The following is a 22,281-nucleotide window of genomic DNA, read 5'->3' on the forward strand; positions in this document are numbered from 1 at the left end:
TTTTTGAATACGATTTATATACTTTTCTCTTATTTTGTCAGAGACATAAATCTATCTTTAGATTTCTAGAGCATGAATGCAAAAAAAAAAAAAAGTGAATTTTCAGGTTCTCACAACCCAAAGTGGGACTTTTGTAGGAATAATAGTTGTAAAAACCAGGCTTTGTTGAGAGTGTAATGGGATTCTCTAAATTTCTTTAGCTCCCATTTAGCATAGCAAGAACCAAGTCTAGACATGGGACTCAGATCACAGAACTGTTTCCATGTATACAAATACTGATTCTGTCTATGATGGGTAAGTGGGGAGGCTAGGTGGTTTAGGGTAAGAGGAGAATGATGAATTGTAGAGGTAGGAAGCTTGTCCATGTCTGCTCTCAAAGGACCATGAGAAGGAAAAGGGAGACAGACGCTGGAAAGACACATTGGTCTTGACTTTCTGTCTCTGGGCTGCCCAGAGGGAAGGTGTGTTAGTTAAAATCAACACAAGGCCTTTCCCCCATTTAAGACGGCATGGAAACACAGGCTCCCCACACCATCTGGGAGTGGCTACCTCAGAGTAAACTCAGCTTGGTTAGACAGTGCAAGGGCTAGAATTTAGCTTTCCCAAGCCACCGTCAGTTCCTGTGTGGTGTGGAAGGAACTCAGAATCTCCTGTGTGCCCCCTGGGGGGTGGTGAGGCCCAGATGTTGCTTGGAATCTGGCTAGAAAACATACCAAAGAGAGATGACTGCGGCGTGGGCAAGATGGCACTGTGGCCAAGGGATGTGAAATAAACTGCCTAGGCCCTGACCTCACAACCAAACCCAGGGGCCCAAAGCCCGAGGGAGTGCCAAAGGGGGCTACAGTCAGAAAAAAGGAGGCTGGGCTCTGACTCAGCTAAGAGAGAAGAGGAACAACAAGCTACCTGGCCCATAGCCTTCCACAGCAAACACTGGCCAAATGCCAAGAATTAGGACAAGCTGGACATCAGTGGTCAGCAGTCCAGGGAGCAGCCCAGACAAGCCACCCTACAGCAGACATGGGAGGATCCAGAGAACACCCTGGCCCCAGGCCTGTCCCCCTTCCACCCATGAAACTACAGCAACCCCCTTATGCACCCAGGCACCTTCTCGGTGAGAGAAGGGAGAGGAGAGAGACATGTGAGACTCTGAGCATTTTGCCAAAACCAACACAAAATAAAAACTGTGTTATCTAAAGAGGACTACTCCAGAGCCTGGGATTGGACTGAGACTGGAGGGTTGGAGTAACTTTGTTTCCCACACCGCAGTGGGATGGGGGCTCAGTGAACAAATGAGAGCATTTCTACAGTCTTCTGCACTCGACTCTGAGAGTAGGGTGAGTGCTTTAGTGACTCTGCTCCCTCACGTGAACTTCTCTTTTCTGAGCAGGAAAAGGCTCATGTGGACCAGCGGACCAGGAGAGGCAGACGTTACTATATTCATTTTGCACATGTAGAAACCAAGGTCCAGCGATGACATGTCTTATCCATGGTCAAAAGGCAACTGGGCGGCAAATCCACAGCAGGAGTCAGGACCTCCTGATCCCAGCCCCAGGCTCCTCGTGCCAAGCTCACGACACTGCAGGAGACACCCAAGTAAAGGGGCCAGTAGAACACTGATGAAAGGGGTTTATGCTCAGAAGCACGCCTTCGGTTCCTGTGTTCAGGCCCCGGTCCTTCCTTCTCATCCTTGTTCAGGAGAATCCTAAGGCTGCCAATGTTTCTGGGGCGTATTTACATGTGGGGGCGGCATGATTCTATGTCCCATTCATTATGCCAGAATGGAAGAGAGCTGAGAGGACATTGATTGAACAGAGTGTTTCTTTTTCTTTCTCTCTTGTTTTTTCTCCCAAGTATCACCTAAAATTGAAACCTTTATTGGCTGCAGTTTTTATCCATCTGCAAAAACATATTAGAAAGAGAAAGAGGTTGGCAACTGACTTCAGGCTTTTTCCCCCAGAGTGTTACTTACCTGACTTTAACCAGATGCTGTGTATCAGCCTGTCTCTCTCCTCCATGCTCAGCAGGTAAAAGACAAAAATGCGAGGAATAGCTTGTTATGCTATGGACTCTCTCCCCTCTTTCTCTTTCTTTCTTTCCTTTTTTTTTTTTTTTTTTATCCCAGGACCGGATATACAAGTTCCAGAAGAGGAATATACATCCCCAGAGTCTGAAATCAAATCTGGAATTCATATCCTCTGTAAATGTACTTTATTAAAAGCAGGAATCAAGAAAGGTTTTGGAATTATTATATTGGAGGGGTTGATTGTGTAGAGGACTTGGAATTAGGGATAATTTTAGACATGTTTTGCAGGCAGCCAACTCCACGGGCGAATGGAAAAACTGGGCACTTTGGCATTGGTCCCATCCCCAAGGCTTTAAAACCAGCCCTCGGACTGCATTACCAAGGTCAGAACAGAAAGCAGGAGATTGCGCTAGAGCCCAGTCATCTACCTTTATTGCAATCAGGTGAACTGAAATTTCTGCAGGAGCGTCAGGCATCATGCTGTCAGCTTGGGGTTAATCTGCATAAAATCTGTTTGCTGCCACGTAAGGGTGTTTCCTGCAACCCCAGACAGGCTGCCAGGGCTGGAAGGCATGAGAGTGTGCGTGTGCGTGGTTGTGCCTGCGTGTACAAGTGTGTGAAGCAGCTGGAAGTATTGGTTGAGCTCCAGAACGAGAACCGGTTGAGGCTGCACGGGGACCAAGTGGGGCGAGTTGTTGGAGCTGCACGGGAACCCGCCTGCAGCCTCTACTGTGGGAGAGAGAACCACGACCTTGTCCGTTGTTCCCATAAGGCCCAGATGGTTTTCCATCAGTGAACTGTCTCTGAACGACTTTCTCCCCTTGGTTTTGGCAGCACATCCTTCTGAATACCAAGGCAGCTCACGGTATTTCTCTGATGCAAACCACCGCATCACAGGGGTCAGCCAACTCAACAGCGAGAGCAAAGTGATTATGGGATTCACATTCCAGTAATAAAGGAGGAGCTAAGCCCCCTAACCGGTCACAGAAAGGCGGGAGCCCCTTGTGAACCAGAAGAGGCCCCTAGAGTCCGAGAGGTCCCGGACAGACACTCGCGAATCCACCCCATCCCCCACCCCGCCCTCGGCTCTGCATTCGCATCCAGTATCTCTCCGATTGCTTTATTTGAAAAGTTCCCTTTTTCAGAACACATGGGGAGGTGCTGTGAACGTTCAGATGGCTAAGGTCCTTGACTTTTCATGTTGGCTGCCTTTCTACAACTTTTGAGTTATTGTCTTAATTATAGCAGCGATAAAGGAGAATTTGAAATTACCCCTACAGTGACTTCCAGGAGAAACAGCAGTGGGATCATTCTCCCTGTGTTCCTGTCTTCTGGAGAGAGCTGGATTCCTCCCTGAACCGCCCCCGCCCCTTTCTTTCTCCCTGCGCAGGGTTCTGGCCTCTGGAGATGAGCGTGGGCCTGGAGTCTCTGTCCCCAGGGTTCTCTGCAGGAAGGGTGGCTGCTCAGATTCCAAGCTTCCTGCCTGGACCAGTGACGATTCCAACACCCCCTCAGGGAGGCGGTTGTAATGTTTGTCCTGTAAACTCTTAGGTAACTGTTCTGTTCCACCAGAGGAGGTCATGTGGCTTCGAGAGAAAAGATGTGTTTTTCTGTGGGTAGCTAAGGACACTGAGACATGGCCTGGAAACCTCGCCGACAGAAGCCCCTCTCTGAACAGAGAGCACTGTTCGGGGAGCCAATGGGAAATGACGTTCGTGCAAATCAGGGTGCTATAAACAGCCCCGGGGAATGGCCTGGTGGCACTTACACATCCATCTTCAGAAACCTCACTGTAGAAACATCTTTCAGAAGGCACAAATCAGTGAACCGATACACGTTTCATGAGCGACTTTCCAGAATTCTAGGCCCCTCTGCCAGAATGTTCCAGGGCATTTGTTCTTCCACTAGTTAACTTTGTGGCTGTGTTTTTCATTATTACTTCAGCTGTAGTTCTGAGTCTCCCCCTCCTTTCAGTTCAGGTCATCCTGCTTGTCTCTAAAAGCCAAAAACTTTCCCAAAATGCATTGAGAGCAGCAGGTTCTAAGTGACTAGAAATGACTGAAGGAGGGGAGAAGGGGGCTCTGGCCCCGACCTTCAGTGGGCCTCAGGCTTTTCCCTGTGGCCTCACCTGCTGCCTCGCCTCAGGTGCAAACAGAGCCAACCACTCTCAGCTGGGATGTTTTTATCTTCTTGGTTGTTTTTTTTGTTTTGTTTTTTAATGGAGGTATAATTTACATACGATGAAATGTGCAAATCCTAAGCATTTGTTTATATTTATATTTATCAAACTACTACCACCCAAATCAAGAATATAGACCTTTTCCAAGACCCTAGGGAATCTCCTTGTGCCCATCCTGTTACTGCATGTGTAAAGTCCCTCCATGAATATCTTGTGTTATCGGGCTCTCTCCTTACTTGGGAGTGTCTTGACTCATTGCCTCCCTGGCTCCCCACCAGCTCGTTCTCCAATCTTTCCCTCCCTGAGACACCCTCTCGACAACAGGACAGCCAACAGCCAAGACAGCTGGGTGAGGGAGCTGGGGCAGATTCCATTGTCTTCTTTTGAAAAGTTATCAGCTGGAAGCTCAGAGAAGTCAAGCAATTGGCTTCTGGCCACACAGCAGTTAAGGAATGGTTCGATGGCTGGAACCCAGCTCCTGCAGGTTTGCTCTTGGCTCTCTTTCCTCTGCCTGGGCTTTACTCACTGCACAAATATGGCCATTTTCAGAAGAGCACAAAGCTATGCCCCGCTGCAGTGAGAACTCATCACGATGCAGACCACACACGGGGCACAGGAGCGGGTGCGTGGAGCCCAGCTTCGTCCAGGTTAGATGAAGTCCCGGCTGCCCCTCGCCTGACCGTCAGCCCCGCCTGGCAAGCTGGTGATGTGTGTTCTCTCCTCCCACCCTCTCCCTCCTCTTCAGAGCCCCAACACCAACGAGGAACGGAACACACGGGTCCTCAAGCTTTAGTATGCCTAAGAATCATCTGCGAAGTGGGCTGCACATGCCAATTCTCTGGCCTGGGGCAGGGCTCAAGGGTCTGCATTTTTACCAGGCTTGCTCTCCCCATCCCCCACTCACCCCAGGGCATCTGTGGGACCGAATAAACACCGTGTGAGAGCTGCTCTCTCTATCTCTTCCGCCTCTGTAGCATTCAGCAGTTCCCACGTTCTACCCCTCTCCCACTTGTCCCTCCCTTCCTGGAAGATTTCCCTCATCCTTAACTTCTTCTTCCCGATCTTTGCCATCTGCCCAGTCCCTAGATTATCGGGTTCCTTTTGATCATGAGTCTAGTATTCAGCCTGTTCACCTAATTTCTAGTTCTTCCCCGAATTGTCCCTTAAACTCCAGAGAGCCTTAATGTTTATGGTGATTTAACCCAGTCCACACACACCACATACACATGCAAACACATCCTCTGCCGAAAACCCTCTTGCAGCTCCACTGAGTCAAGCCCAGACTCCTTCAAGTAGCGCATCAGACCTCTAGGTTCATCATCTGTCCTGCTTCCCTGAGAAATACCCTCTCCATGATTTTCCTGCATGCCTAGGCAAGCTCTCCTCCCTTTGCCTGGAAAAACCCTCCCTTGGGCCCATCTGCTGCACAAACACCTACTTTCCTTTCAGGACTGAGATTGAAGGAGGGTTTCTTCCTTCAGGAAACATCTCAGGCTCTCCCAATACCACCCCCTCACCCCCAGAATGGATTGTTCCTTCTTTTCAGGCAATGTCTTCTCTAACCAAATCAGGAGCCATGTATCCTCAGAACCGGCATGGGGTCTGAGGGCAGAGCCACAATCCAACATGTTCCTGGACAAAGGACTGTGGCCAGTTTTGTGTCAGGGTCGTGTGCTAAAATAATATGCCAGTGATAATGTTGATTGAGTGTTTCCTATAAGCTAGGCACGGTTTTAAGTGCCTTCCCCCCCGCCCCCATTAGGCTTGTTTGTATAAGCTGTTTTTCTCAGATGTTGATTATTTAAAATGATCTCATGTCTGTAGAGTATAATGTCTCAGGTTTCAGAGGATGCAATGTAACTTTTAATTGTAGCATCTAGGAGTCAATAAATGCAATCGTGTCTGGTTGATCTGAGGGTTCCACCCCTATGGGAGGCAAGCTATAAGCTGGGTATCTATGATTCATTCATCTGAGTGGGATTTTTTCTTTCTTTTTTTCTTGTAGGTTTTAAAAATGCTAATTGAATAATTTGAAGGGTGATTTTCTTATGTCAGCCCCATCCCCAATATATCTGAAAATCTGAATAGAAGTCAATTAAGGGGGAAATGATTCAAAATACACAAATGATTCAAAACAAAGAAATTTATTTTAAAACCCACCTCTCTGGACTATCTCTGTTGCTCTCTAGACATTTAAAATGCCACAAGGAAGAGTAGCATTTCTCTAGACAAGGCTTCGCACTCCCCTAGATTTATGATGCAGGATATTGTTGAGGTGTCTCAGTGCAGAAGGGGGAGAGCTGCGACCGAAGCCTAGTGATCACTAGAATGTGCTGACATTTCCCAGCAGACCGGTAGTTTAAAGCCACCAGAAGGTACTTCTTGATTCATTAATCTCTTCGTTAAGGTGGGAGTGGAGACAGGGAAATCTGTTCAAGATAAGCATGACGTACAATACGACTTTGCCTTCTTATAAAGAGCCATCATTCACATAAATTGCATCCTTCAAACTTTCAAGGGATTAAATGCTACAAGACAGACAGCATCTGGTTCAAACAGCCTCAAATCAAAGTGGGTAACAATACACTGCATGGTGAATAACAGGCAGGCTCCTGTGTCCATACGAAGCCAAGAGCAGAGGGAAAAAGAAACCTGTGAGGGGCACCCTCAGAAAGTGTACACCTGTAGATGTGTTGGGGAAGATAGTGATGACTGTGGGGATAATAAGGCCATTCTTCTAAGGTGACCCTCAGCGGCAGGCGGCCACCCTCCTCCAGGGGGTGGAACACAGCTCTCCTTGACCCAGGGACCAGAAAAGAGAATAGAGGACAGAGATCCTCCGGTCTGAAAGCCACCAGGCAGGGCCATTAATTAATGTGCAGGCTCAAATTGGCTTCTTAAAGGGTTTCTTAAGAGAGCAGAAGGAGAGGCTGCTGGAATTAGAGAAAAAGTTGTGCAAGTTTGACTGCTTTGTCTCGGTCTCCTCTTTCTTCCCCTTCCCCCCTCAAGTCTCCCCCCCTTCATCTCCATCTCAGGCTCTCATTACTCTCATGACCTCTGCCCTTTGACCCTTCTGAGGAAGGATCAGATGCATGCCATTCACACCTCCATGTAAAGTTAATCCTCCCGGCATCTCCCAGGTATTCTGCTTTAGCCATACCCCCCAATGAAAGGCTCTCCTCTGCTGAAGAATTTCAGATTGACAATGCCATGTGCTTTTCTGACTGGTAAGAAATTCAAATGCTGAAGGTTTTGAGCAAGGCCTGCCGTGAGCATTTCAGGCCACCATTTTCTGGAACTTTTCCTGAGTCCTATTGGGAGTATTAATATTTAAGGATAGCATGCCCAGAACTATCCTAGGTTTATTTATATATTAATCTCTTTTATAGTTAGTTTTAATTTCTATCAAAGTTGTACATGTACCTTCTTAAACATGCCTGAAATTTAGACTCATCTGGAAAAAAAAATGTTTTAAAATCTTCAAGCCTAGACTTCACTCCAGACCAGCTAAGTAAAAATGTGTTGGAGGTATGGCCTAAGGAGGGGGCTTCTGAAGAAGCCAGGTGACCCAGTGTGAGCCCACTGACAGAGGTCTGAGGGGGATCATCCTACAAGGCATATTTAAAACCACCCCAAACCAAACAGCAGCCCTCTCCCCAAGCCTCACCTGTCTTATTTCTCACTTCCCAGAAATAATAAATTCAACTATCTGAGCTGACTCATCTGATATTTACCCTCGTATTTCTAAATTACATGATTATGTTGCTGCTACTTCATTTTCCAACGCTGATCATTTCTTGACTTCCCACCATGGAAAATGGGATTTAGCTGTTTCATACTACCACGGCCCACACCTCAAAAGCTCACACTGCCCAGCCCCCAACATCATCCCCATGCGGTTATAATTTGGTTATATCAATATTCACATTCTGATTATCTTCTCTGTTTGCTTAGTTTTTATATGTACTTATCTATATAATTCAACCCCACACTCTCCCCAAATTGTTCTCGTCCCAGTTGGTGAAATGTTTTGAGGAAATAAATCACTCCCGCTGCCTTGGGACCTTCAATCTAGACTGCCACTTGGTCAGGCTGCTTCAGGGTGATCCCCCTCACCATCAGCCTAGGGATTCCCACCTTCTCTTGTGTTGGATCCATTGTCTTCATTGTCTTCTTTTTTGGTTTTCTTCCTTATTTTTGTGGAGTCTATCCACCAGGAGCTTCTGGGGAAAGAGTACATAGGAGCAAAGCTTTTGAGACCTTGACTGTCTGAAAATTCATTATTCTCTCCTGGAGTTTGGCTGGAGATAGACTCTTAGGCTGGAAATAATTTTCCCTCAGAATTTGGAAGGCATTGCTCCATTGTCTTCTAACTTCTGGTTGCTATTGAGAAATCCAATGGCATTTTGATACTTGATAATTTGCATGAAATTTTTTCTCTCTCTCTCTTAGAAAGCTTATTGGGTCTTCTCCTTGATCCCAACATTCTGAAATTTCATGACAATGTACTTGGTGTAGCTTTATTTTCATCCATTCTGCCAGGTACTCAGTGAGCCCTTTTAATCAAGAAGGCAAGCCCTAGAGTCTGAGAAATGGAATTATTTCATTAACAATTTCCTCTTTCCACTATTCTGTTCACTCTTTTAAAATTTTTTGTTATGGTCACCATGTTATACATTACATCCCCAGGACTTGTTTATCTTATAACTGGAAGTCTCTACCTTTTGACTACCTTCAGCCATTTTGCCCATCCCTCACTCCCACCTCTGATAACCATCTATCTCTTTAGATTCCACACATAAGTGAGATCATACAGTATTTGTCTTTTCCTGACTGACTTATCTCATTTAGCATAATGCTCTCAGGGTCCATCCATGTTGTCACAAATGGTGGGATTTCCTTCTTTCCCATGCTGAAAAATATTCCATTGTATGTGTATACCACATCTTTATCCATTTGCCCATCTATGGACACTTAGTTGTTTCCATGTCTTGGCTGTTGTACAGAATGTTGCAATGAACACAGGAGTACAGATATCTTTTTGAGATAGTGATTTCATTTCTTTTAGATAAATACCCAGAAGTGGAATTGCTGGATCCTATGGTATTTCTATGTTTAATTTTTCACAGTGGCTGCCTCAGTTGACATTCCCAGTGGTGGCACACACAGGTTCCCTTGCCACACTTGTCATTTCTTGTCTTTTTTTTTTTTAAGTAGGCTCCATGCCCAGCTTGGAGCCTAATGCAGTGCTTGAACTCACAACCATGAGATCGAGAGCTGAGCTGAGATGGAGACCTGAGCTGAGATCAAGATTTGGGCGCTTAACCAACTGAGCCACCCAGGCATCCCCATTTCTTGTCTTTCTGATACTAGCCATTCTGACATGGGTGAGGTGATGTCTCATCGTGGTTTTGATTTGCATTTCCTGTTCTCTCTTTTTGGACCCCTTGTTTAGACATTGAATCCCAAGGATTTGTCCTATAACTTTCTTATTTTTTTTTTCTCTTCTATTTTCCAATTCTTTGTCCTTCGGTTTTACTTTCTGGATGAAAGAGCACTCTCCTCATTTGTGAAATTTCCAACTCTTTCATTAAATCTTTCATCTCTGTTATCTTACTTTTAATTTCTAAGGTCTTCTCCTGTTTTCAGGACATCCTGTGTGTAGAGCCTTCTCTTGTTTCAAGAGTGCAATATCTTATGTCGTCAAGGATTTTGGAAATCCACAGTCAGCAGGGCAATGTGTGGCTCTGCTTCCTATGTGTAAAACCATCTTTGGGACTCAACAGTTACACACCTGGGCAAAGTGAATAGTGGACCATCTTTAAGAGATGGACGAGAGGTCTTACCAGCATAGTATATGTACAAAAATAGTGCACAAACCCAGAAAGGCACTGTCTCCTAACTATGCAGGAAGTTTCTCATCCATGACTTATTATTGTCCTTGAGGATTAGAGAATAAAGGATAAGTTCTCTTTTGATTGCTTTCGAATGCTATGGAAGCATTTGTTCTAATTTATAATCCATTTGTTAAAGATGAAATCTGTAGTGAACTAAATGTTTAGAATAATCCCTTTTTTCTATAAGCAACTTCTCATTTTACCAAGAGTGTTCACAAACATTGCCCCATTCGGTCCTCATAAAGATTGAGCAGACAAGCAGGTAATTCTTCCATTTCACAAATGAGGAGAGTGCTCTTTCCTCCACATGACACCATGTGGCCGTGTGATCACACTTTGCCACGGACAATGATATAGCAAAATGGGAAAAACAGTGGAGTGGAAATCTAGAGACCTAGATTTTAATCCAGACTTTATCACTAATCAATTAAGTGAACTTGGGTAATTTATTTCTTTTTCACTAACATTTTGGGGGCCCTTCCTATGTACTAGGTATTATGCTAGATGCTGGAGGTACTAAGTTAGATAAGACATGATTCCGGTCTTTAAATTGCTTAATTTAAAGTTTGAGAAGATGGATATAAACAATAATAAAAAAGCAGTTTTCTAGAATCATTTATGAAAGTAATATACAAATATATGTCTTGAAAGGCAATCAGAGGGCATAATTAATTCTATCCAGAGGGGAAAGACAGTGAAGTTTTCAAAGAGAAGGTGAAAAAAATCATCTTTAAAAAAATTGTTTCAAGAAAATTCAAACAAAACATGTGACATAAAAGGTGAAAAAGCACTATAACTTCCTCCCACCGAAAGATGAATGATACCAGCTTGATGTTGATTAGGAGATGACATTTGATTGATTTTTTTAAAATTATTTTTTTAAAAGATTATTTATTTATTTATTTGACAGCGAGAGAGAGAGAGAGAGAGAGAGAGAGAGAGTGAGAGAGCACAAGCAGGGGGAGTGGCAGAGGGAGAGGGAGAAGCAGGCTCCCCACTGAGCCCAGAACTCTGAGATCGTGACCTGAGATGAAGGCAGACGCTTAACCAACTGAACAACCCAGGCACCACTTGATTGATATTTTAAATGAGGAATGGAAGTTTTCCTGACACAAAAGGTGGCTGAGGATGGAAAGAGAATTCAAAGCAAAGGAAATATGCAAAAAGAGAAGGTAAACATGAGTGGCAGGTTTGGGGCACAAGCTGTAGTAAGTTGTGTGTGCTCAGGAGGAAATGGTAATAAATAAGTCAGGAGAACAAAGCAGCTATCAGAACATGAATGATCTTCTCTACCATGCTAAGGATTTTGGAGTGTCTGCAGTGATCAGGGAGTATTTTAAGTTGGGAAGTAGACAGGGTCAAGTCTGATCTTTATATACCATCTGGTGGCATTGTGGAAGGTGCATTAGGATGGGATGAGCAAGACTGAAGTCAAGAGACCAGTAAGGAAGTGTAGGTAAAAGTGATGAGTCTGAACTAAGGCAGGAGAGTGAAGAGAGAAAGGGAGGGATAGATTTGAGAGACTTTTGGGAAGGAGTGTTAATAAGAAACTGGAAGTGAGGATAAATGAAAAGAGGGGTCTAGGATGGCTCTCTGATTTCTGGCTTAAATAACTGAGTCATTAATGGCATAATTAACAAAGAGAAAGAATATAAGTTGGAGAGCAGGTTTTTTTGGGGGGGGAGAATGCCTAGAAGACATCTTGGGGAAGCTATCCAGGAGGCACTGGTTACAGAAGGTTGGCAATGTCCAGATCCCATGGGTCAATAATAGGTGACTCCTGGCAGGGGTACTGGCTAAGGTAGGGTTAGCTGGACCAGGAAAAAATGATTACTTGGTACAGAAGAAAACTCTGAGTATTAATATTAGTACTAGAGGAATAGTATTAAGCTTCTGATCCAAGCAGTGAATATGAAATCATAAAAAGAAAGAAGTCAAGGAATCGGGAAGTTAGGGAATGAGAAATAGCATGGGAGACAGAGTATACATGTATTAAGGCAGAGTATAGGGTGTGGGCTGCAAGAGAGACAAATATGACCGTTCTTTTCTTTATTATTGGTTATGACTGAGGATCTGGGAGCCCACCTTCTGGCTTAAAGTGCCCTCCCTGGGTCCAGGTGTGGCAGGCCAGATGTCTCTCGGGTTTGTCCAGTGGAAAGCCCAAGCCCATCTGAGAGAGGAGGGTCATCCTCTCTGTGGTTCTTTCCCTTCCTCTGCACCAAGTGCTAGAGCTGGCTTCAGCTCCAGCTTGCAAGATGAAAAGAATAGGGAAGCTGGCAGGAAAAGGGATACAGTTTTTGAGTCAATGAAAAGACCTAAGAATTGAACTGGGCTTTGTGTCAGGGTTGTACATCATGATCACAGGATGCTGGGCCCTCCTCAAGACGGTGTCTCTAAGCTTCAAAAGCAATCATTCCTAATTTGAACCCAAGTGGATGGCCTCCATACGTACATGCCTTACCAGTCTTCTTTGGCCAAAGAAATGGTCGTACTTACTGTATGGATACCTGGTGGGGGTGGATCAGGAACAGAGGCAGATACAAAAAGGGATTTGAGCCATTAAAAGAAAGCTGGAAAAGGCAAGATTTCTCCCCTACAGCCTCCAGAGGGAGGGAAATGTGGCCTTGCCAACACAAAGTGACACTGATTTTGGACTTCTGGCCTCTAGAACTTTGAGAGGATAAATTTCTGTTGTTTCAAACCACCAGGTTGGTGCTAATTTGTTATAGCAGCCACAGGAAACCTATACAACTGGTTATGAAGATGGGGTCACAGGGTTCCACAGCATAAGAGGAAAGTTGTTTTGGGTGAGAATAAACATCAACTGGTAGCTAAGTGGTTGCTAAAGGTAGAGTGGAAGTGAAGTGAAATTGAAATAAACTCCATAAGCGCTCACATGAGCTAGGAACTGGCAAGGCATCTGAAGTGCACTATCTCATTTAATTCTTACGGCCACCTCTTAAGGTTGGCTTCTTACCCCATCTTTTTTTGTTGGTGAGAAGATTAAAGCGCAGAGTGATTAGGAACCATGGTGATCAGGGAAATGGAATTTTGAAGTCCCATATCTCCATCTCCAAAGTTGGGTTTCTATCCACACCTGGAGGCTGAGGCTCCTATGGTTACTGGGTGCTTAGTGGACACTGAAGGGGGTACAAAAGTTGGAGTGGGGAGAAAGACTAAATATCTTTATTTATTTTAAAGATTTTGTTTATTTGAGAAAGAGAGAGAGAGCGCATGAGCAGGTAGAGGGGCAGAAGGACAAGCAGACTCCCTGCTGAATGCAGAGCCCAATGCAGGGCTTGATTCCAGGACCCTGAGATCATGACCTGAGTGGAAGTCAGGCACGTAACTGACTGAGCCACCCAGGCACCCCAAGACTAAATGTCTTCAATAAATGCTCAACTCTACCCCTGAGTCCAAGAAGCCTGTGTGCTTTGAAAGGGAGGGAGGGGAGTGTTGGGTCCTTCACTTGAGGGGTTTCAGGGACAGTGGTATCATTAGGGCAAAGTCAGGCCAATTAGGACAAGGAAGCAGAGAAGGCACATTCTAGAAAATGGAGATTTCTTGGCTGTGGAACTGGAAATTGCAGCGGGCACAGTGAAAGTCTTCAGAAAGGGAATCTTAGAGACTCCCTGATCCAGCAAAATAGCCATAGGACAGCATAGAAATCTTCCCATATAAACACTTAGAAATGTCTTATAAAATAAAACTCTTTAAATGTATAATGACAACACAACAACCTGATTTAAAAATGGACAGAAGGCTTCAATAGACATTTCTCCAAAGAAGATATGCAAATGGTCAATAAGCCCATGAAAAGATGCTTAACTAATCATTAGAGAAATGCAAACCAAAACCACAATGAGATACCACACCCATTAGGATGTCTGTATAGGAAGACCACATAGGATGGCTGCTATAAAAACAAAAACAAAAACTAAACAACAGAAAATAACAAGTGTTAGCAGGGGTGTGGAAAAATTGGTACAGCCACTGTGGGAAACATATGACAGCTCCTTAAAAAATAGAATTACCATATGATCAGCAATTCCACTTCTGTGTATACACCCAAAAGAATTAAAAGCAGGGTCTTGAAGAGATATTTGCACACCCATGTTCCTAGCAGCATTATTCACAATAATCAAAAGGTGGAGGCAACCCAGCTGTCCATTGATGGATGAATGGATAAACAAAATATGCTATATGCATACAATGGAATATTATATCAGTGTTAAAAATGAAAGAAATTCTTGGGGCGCCTGGATGGCTTGTTGGTTAAGCATCTGACTCTTGATTTTGGCTCAGGTCATGATCCTGGGGTTGTGAGATAGAGCCTCGCATCGGCACATTCAATGTGGAGCCTGTTTAGATTCTCTCCCTTTCCCTCTGCCCCTCCCCACCCCACTCGAGAGCACACTCTCTCACTCTCAAAAAAGAAAGAAAGAAAGAAAGAAATGAAGGAAATTCTAACACATGCTACCAGATGGATAAACTTTGAAGATACACTAAACAAAATAGGCCAGCCACAAGAGGACAAATATTGTATGATTTCACTGATGTGAGGCAAATTCATAGAGGCAGAAGGTAGGATGGTTGTTGCCAGGGATTGGTGGGCGAGGAATAAAGAGCTGTCTTGTCTAATGGGTACAGAGTTTCAGTTCTGCAAGATGAAAAGAGTTCTGTGGATGGATGGTGGTGACGGTTGAGTGATGTGAATGTACTTAATGCCACTAAACTGTGGTACACTTAAAAATGGTTAAGATGGGGACGCCTGGGTGGCTCAGTCGGTTAAGCGTCTGCCTTCAGCTCAGGTCATGATCCCAGGGTCCTGGGATCGAGTCCCGCATCGGGCTCCCTGCTCCGCGGGGAGTCTGCTTCTCCCTCTGCCTCTGCCTCTCTCTTTCTATCTCTCATGAATAAATAAATAAAATCTTAAAAAAAAAAATGGTTAAGATGGTAAATTTTATGTTATGTGTATTTTACCACAATTTTTAAAAAAGAAAATGAAAATAAACAGATAAAGCACGAATGAGCTTGACAGGTAGAAAAGGAAATCTCCAGGTGCTGAAGGGAAAAGAAATAGCTCAAACAGCAGACTCTGGAACTTATGCTGCCATGGCCAAGGGCAGATGATTTGATCTAACAAAGGCTAAGGGCTTGGCTGTTCACACCCATACAGGACAGGATGATGCCTCAAGCCTGGGTTGAAGTGAGGGTTATACAGTCCTCTATGTAAATCTCAGATGCTCTCAGAAAAGCCATCAACCTAGAAGGACATCAAGGAAGCTCATCTCTGCTCTGACTCTAAATGGGAAAAAACAGCCCCCTATGAAAAATCAAAACCCCAGTCATGTGCCTGGCACAAATTTAGAGCCCAACTATCTACTACCTGCATCAGAAGGAAACCCCAAGCCAAGAAATTAACATAAAATTGGTCTTTAGCCAGTGATACCCCTAGGATACCTAGAAGAAGCAAATATAAAACCACTGGAGCTGAACTTCAACACTCCACAACACAGAGAATTCGCACAGGAAAAATAAAGCCCTGCCTACAGTAAAAAATTATAAAAGCAGAGAGAAATAATCTACCATGTACAAAAGTCAGCAGTCAAAATAAACAATAGGGGTTAAACTCCTCAAGACTTTACATTAGTTAAACTATTGGATAGAGACTAAAAAACTAGTATTTTTAAATGGTCTTAAAATCAAAGGATATGTCGGGGCTCCTGGGTGGCTCAGTCGTTAAGCGTCTGCCTTCGGCTCAGGTCATGATCCCAGGGTCCTGGGATCGAGCCCTGCATCGGGCTCCCTGCTTGGTGGGAAAGCCTGCTTCTCCCTTTCCCACTGCCACTACTTGTGTTTCCTCTCTCGCCGTCTCAATCTGTCAAATAAATAAATAAATAAATAAATAAGATCTTTAAAAAAAAAATCAAAGGATATGCCTACAAACAGTACAAGACACTATTTTAAAAATAAAAGAAAGATCTCAAATGAGCTGGTGGAAACTTCTAGAAATGAAAAATATGGTTACCGAAACTAAAAGGGCAAGGGGTACAATAAATAGCAGATTAGACACACAGGAGAGAGAATTAGTTAAATGGAGAAGGGATCTGAGGAAATAGTCCAGAATGCTCCAGAGAGAGACAAAGAGATTAGATATATAAAAGACAGGTTAAAAGAAAGGATAAAAGAAAAGAGCCAACCTATGTCTCATAGGAGTACCAGAAGAAGACAAAAGGAAGAAGAAGAAATAATACTCAAACTCTAATATCAGGGCTCCAAATATGGTCTTGCCAATTACTGTCTTAGCATGCACAAAAAATTTAACCACTTTCTGACCCGGTTTCCCTGATTGTACAACGGCTGGTTATAGGGACCCTGCTGTGAGAATTAAATGAGATGACATGTAGAGCACAGCACAGAAGAAACATGTAAGATATGTGGCTATTACTGTTAATAATGGGAATTATCCCATGTTGATAGAAGATTCAAACAACTGTTGAAAGAATCACATGGAAGATCAATAAAAATAAATCCATACCTAGATGCGCACACCAAACTGCAGAACATCAGAGATTAAAATCTTAAAGCAACAGAAAGGAGAGACAAACGGCCTACAAGGGGACAAAATTAGACTTACAGCAAGGACCCTTCTCAATAGCAACAAAAGAGGCCAGAAGAGAAAAGAAAATGCCTTCAAGGTGCTGAGGGAAAATCACTGTCAACTTAAAATTCAATACCCAGATAAATTGCCATTTACTCTTGAAGGTGAAATAAAGGTATTTTTCAAGGTAAAAAAAAAAGAAGAAGAAGAAGAAGGAAAGTGATTCCAGAAGGAAGACATGGTATACAAGGAGCGGCAGTGAGAAAAGGGGTGGGCCTTGTTGGGGTGGGTGGGGGTGGGGAGAAGAGTCTGGGAATCCGTCTGTGGGAGAGGAAAGACAGCCTAGGAGTTTCTGTGGTGGGCGACCATGGTGAACAGCAGAGGAGCTGAGGTAAAGATTATAGAATTATGGAGGAGAGATGTGAATGGAAAGCTAATTAGAATTTTGGTGAGGGGAGAGGCACCTGGCTGGCTCAGTAGGCTAAGCCTGGGACTCTTGATTTTGGCTCAGGTCATGATCTAAGGGTCGTGAGATCGAGCCTGGGATGGAGTCTGCTTAAGACTCTCTCTCGGGGAAATTGGAGGGGTAGACGAACCATGAGAGACGATGGACTCTGAAAAACAAACTGAGAATAATAAAAAATAATAATAAAAAAAAATGAAAAACAAACTGAGGGTTCTAGAGGGGAGGGGGGTGGGAGGATGGGTTAGCCTGGTGGTGGGTACTGAGGAGGGCACATTCTGCGTGGAGCACTGGGTGTTATGCACAAACAATGAATCATGGAACACTACATCTAAAACTAATGATGTAATGTATGGGGATTAACATAAGAATAAAAAAAAATTTAAAAAAAAAAGACTCTCTCCCTCTGCCCCTCCCTGCACTCACGTGTGTGTGTGTATACACGTGTGTGCATGCGCACTCGTGTGCACATTCTCTCAAATAAATAAATAATCTTTTAAAAAAAAGAATTTTGGTGAGGGGACATGGGGGCCATCCCAGGGGTTTTGAAGGAACTGAGTCACTTTCTGGGCCTCAGTTTCCTCTTCTGCAGCACAGAGTGGGAGCTAATGGTCTCTGATGCTCCTTCTCCTCGGACGTTCTACAGTGTTGGATAAAGTGGGGGAGACATGAGGCCAGGGCTCCTGAGAATGGAAGGGCTAAGTGTCTGGAGACTTCTGAAACTCTGAGGGCGGCCTCAATCTGGCTCTGAAAACAATTCAGCAGCCGATATTGGACATCGAAAGTTCCTCCCAGAAGGAGGGGAGAGAATGGGCCCAGTAGATGACAGGCGAAGTCCTAAAAAGCCACATCCTGCCTTCCATGCTGCTATTCCATTCTAAGGGCTCTGAGTTTGACAGAAATCCAAACATGTCTTGTCGTAGGCACTTGCCCCTTTAATTTTCAAATTGATGTATATTTTAAGGGAAATTTAATCCATGTAGCTCTGAATTATGTACAACAATCTCCTTTAAGAGACACGATGCTGGGAGGGTTTTTTTGTGTGTGTGAATTTAGAACAACTTGTCACAAGATGCTCTTTTTTAACTGACTCTGTTTCCATCTCTCTCTCGACCCAAAGCCCAAGATTTTGGTCAGATGCTAGGAGCCTGCTAAGGTCTCTGTGCTTTCCTTCCTCCTCTTCCTTGGCAGTCAAAAACGTATCCAGGCCAGGGGGCGTCGGGCTTAGCTCTGTCAATGAAACTGTTGTCCTTGACGCCAGCACGAACAGGCCCTGACATCGGTTCTCAGGCACAAAGCCTGCATTTGAGGCAAGGTTGGCAAAAAGGACTCGGGTTTCCAAACCATGTTTCCTTAGGTGGCAAGAAGCACCCCGCCCAACCTCGTTACACAGTGGCAAACCTCACAGTGGCCTGTTGGTGGTTCAGACTCTTCTGCTAAGCAGAGCCTGGTCCCACAGGCTCCAGGAGAGGAAGGGATTCAGCCAGGATGGGCAGCAGGGTATTTTCCTTCAAACGTTCTCAAGTTCTGCTGGCTGAGAGCACATGGTCCCAGCTGACTCCGTGGATTGAGCAGTTCTGTGGTGTAACTCACTTCCAGGAATCTCAGCCAGCCCGGGGTGGGGAGCCTCGTTGCGTATTTACCCACAGACTGGTTCCAAGATGCAGAATCATGCCACTGGAAAGAATTTCCAGTCTGGCTCCCTGCTCAGCGGGGAGCCTGCTTCTCCCTCTCCCACTCCCCCGGCTTATGTTCTCTCTCACGCTGTGTCTCTCTCTGTCAAATAAACAAATAAAATCTTAAAAAAAAAAAAAAAAAAGAATTTCCAGTCTCTGACTTCGGGCCCCACCGTTTCTACATTTCCTTAACAACTGGTCATGATATAGGGGTTTAAAGCACATCTTTTCTCATACTTTCACATTCTTACTCATTTCACTTAGCTAACTTTGAGCAGGGGCTGCAAAGATCAATCAAAGGGAAGAGTCAGATCTTGCCACTTAAAAAGCATCATCAGAGCTGAAAACTACCTGAGGGCCGCTTTTCTACATTATCCCCCCCTCCTTTAAGGTTGGAATTACTCAAAGGAACTGCCTATGTGGCATAATTTTAGGGGTGACCTTCCCTCAATAATATCCCTCAATGACATCTGCTATTCCATTCCTAACTGTTATTGGCCATCGCGTCTGTGTTAGGATTGCTGGAGAAAGAAAAGAGAGGAATTTGGAACATACTTGTAAAATGCATATACTCTTAGAAATCAAAGCACACCAAGTCCAAAACACTTGATGTAAATGAGTTAATTAGAGCAGGAAGCCCAGTGAAACAATGTGGTTTAGCAGAAAGAACGCTGTGCTTGGAGTCCAAAACAGAGAGATTGAATTCTCTCTCTACTGCCTTTCTCTGCCTTAATTCCCTCATCTGTAAATTGGTGATAACCATCCCTATCTCACTGTAGGGCAGTGATTAAGATTTAAGTGTGTGTGTATCTATGAACATATTCTGTAATGACTCTATGAACGTCAGCACATTTTGAGATTTTGAGGGCAGGGGCCATGAGAAAGGAGGAAGGAAAGAAGATGGTGCCCTAGGATTTGCCACAGGCTGATGCAGTGCTGCGTCCTGATGAACTCCCCAACAGGGAGCCTCTGAGTCCACCGGGCAGCTTATTGCTGACCAGCCTTCCTCAGGATGATGCTTAAGAATTGAAAAAGGTCTGGGGCTCCTGAGTGGCTCAGTTGGTTAAGCATCTGCCTTCTGCTCAGGTCATGATCCCGGGGTCCTGGGATCGAGTCCTGCATCAGGCTCTCTGGTCAGTGGGACAGAGAGCCTGCTTCTCCCTCTACCCCGCCCCCCCACTCATGCTCTTTCTCTCTCTCTCTCTCTCATGCTCTCTTTCAAATAAATTAAATCTTTTAAAAAAAGAAGAATTGGGCGCCTGGGTGGCTCAGTTGGTTAAGCGACTGCCTTCAGCTCGGGTCATGATCCTGGAGCCCCGGGATCCAGTCCCGCATCGGGCTCCCTGCTCAGCGGGGAGTCTGCTTCTCCCTCTGACCCTCCTCCCTCTCGTGCTCTCTGTCTCTCATTCTCTCTCGCAAATAAATAAATAAAATCTTAAAAAAAAACAAAACAAGAATTGAAAAAGGTCTGAGAGATTGTTGTTTGTTGGGGTTCCACTCCAGTCCCCCTGGGGCCTGTGTGATGCAGCTGGTCGTTCTGGGGCCCCTCCACCAGCGTGTGCCGGTCTGTTCCCCCATCTTGGCTCTTCAGTGGAAGGCTTAGAGAGCCGGTTGGACAGTTCGAAGCTCCCTGGTGGCATTTTAATGAAGACTGTTATCTCAAGTGTAACTTTTTTTTTTTTTTAAGATTTTATTTATTTGACAGAGAGAGATACAGCGAGAGAGGGAACACAGCAGTGGGAGTGGGAGAAGGAGAAGCAGGCTTCCCGCAGGACCTGGAATCATGACCTGAGCCGAAGGCAGACGCTTAACGACTGAGCCACCCAGGCGCCCCCTCAGGTGTAACTTTTACTGACTCCTAGGGAAGCCTGCTCACCTCTGCTTGGGGCACCTTTACTCTGGCTTCATAAAATATTGTTTATAAGGCCAGGCTCAAATAAAGTTAGAACAGTACAGCAGGGTGGTGGGGATGGGTTATAGGACTCGAGCCCGTTACACAGGCAGATGCCCTGTCGCCCCTGGATCTGCAAACTGGTGGGTTGCCCCCAAGAGTTATTTTTCTATTCATTTGGGCAGATTTCTCCCCAAGGCAGGCTCTGGCGCTGCCAAACCGTGGCCATAGGGAGAAACGTGGGGCTGACATGTGAGCCCCAAGCCTCAGCGGGGAAGGGGGGGCGGTGTTGTTTCGCCGCCGGGCTTGGAAAAGCAGCCTGACTTTTGGGAGGGAGCCTAATTGATTCTACTGGTGGCAGCACTGTGCTGGAGACCCCTGGAAAGAATGATGTTTGGGGCCAGGGTACCAGCGCCGAAGGCGCACACTTCCTTTAATTAACAGGAGCCCGAAGCCAACAAACACTCCGGCATATGGGAAGTGAGGGCGGCGAACAGGCAAGCCTCCTGACTTCCTCAGGCAGCACCCTGCCAGCCAGGATTATTCTCTGTTCTTGTTTCCTCACAACACCCCCCCCCCCGACCCCCGTGCTTGGTGGAGAGGCCCCCCGCAGGTGCTGGCAGACCCTCAGCCTGGAGGCACCGCCTGAGCTTGTCTCCCGGCCTCTCTGGTGGGGATGTTTTTCCTGAGTGGCTCCTTTGAAGCCTTCAGAAAAGCCAGGGGACCTTCTGCCTCCTTACCTTAAATGGTCATCATCTTCTTCTTTTTTTTAAATGTTTATTTTTATTTATTTATTTATTTTAAGATTTTATTTATTTATTTGACAGAGAGAGAAGAGAGCACAAGCAGGGGGAGCAGCAGAGGGAGAGGGAGAAGCAGACTCCCCGATGAGCAGGGAGCCCGATGCGGGGCTCCATCCCAGGACCCTGGGATCATGACCTGAGCGGAAGGCAGACGCTTACCCTACTGAGCCACCCAGGTGCCCCTTAAATGGTCATCTTCTGCCTCCCTTTTTCGCTGGTTTGGTATCTCAGGGCTGTGGTTATTTCTGCTGATAAACTTCATCCTCTTCTCTCTCCAGATCTCCCGCAATCACCACCTAACCCACCCTGCAGGGTCTGAAATGGTCTCCAGCACCCGTGAAGCCCACCCATGAGAGGAGTGGGGCTGCCCTGTCTGAGGCTTTTCCCACGCACTAGGTGAGTGCCTCTCTTTTCTAGAGCAGTCTTTCCCAGGATATTATGCTCTATGAGTCTCTTTTGATGATTAGCAATTGCAATCATGGCTTGAGAGACAGGGATTCCTTCAGGAAGTGGAATACACCAAGTTATGTGCCAGGGATTGTGCTGGGTGCTGAGGAGTCCAGGTACCTGAGGTCGGACTGCTCTCCAGGTGAGGAGCCAGAGGTAAGGGCTCTGGGCGTCTGTCCAACGAGCTATTGGTACACAGTGCAAAGACCATCCTGACTGTGCACAGACCATCGGAATCAAAGCAGACTTGTTATAAATGCAGATTCCCAGGTCTCATCCCAGGACTTTCCAAATCAGA

Source organism: Mirounga leonina, unplaced genomic scaffold (assembly GCF_011800145.1).
Source record: "Mirounga leonina isolate KUSES-001 unplaced genomic scaffold, KU_Mleo_1.0 Mir_128, whole genome shotgun sequence".
In the NCBI taxonomy this organism is placed as follows: Eukaryota; Metazoa; Chordata; class Mammalia; order Carnivora; family Phocidae; genus Mirounga; species Mirounga leonina.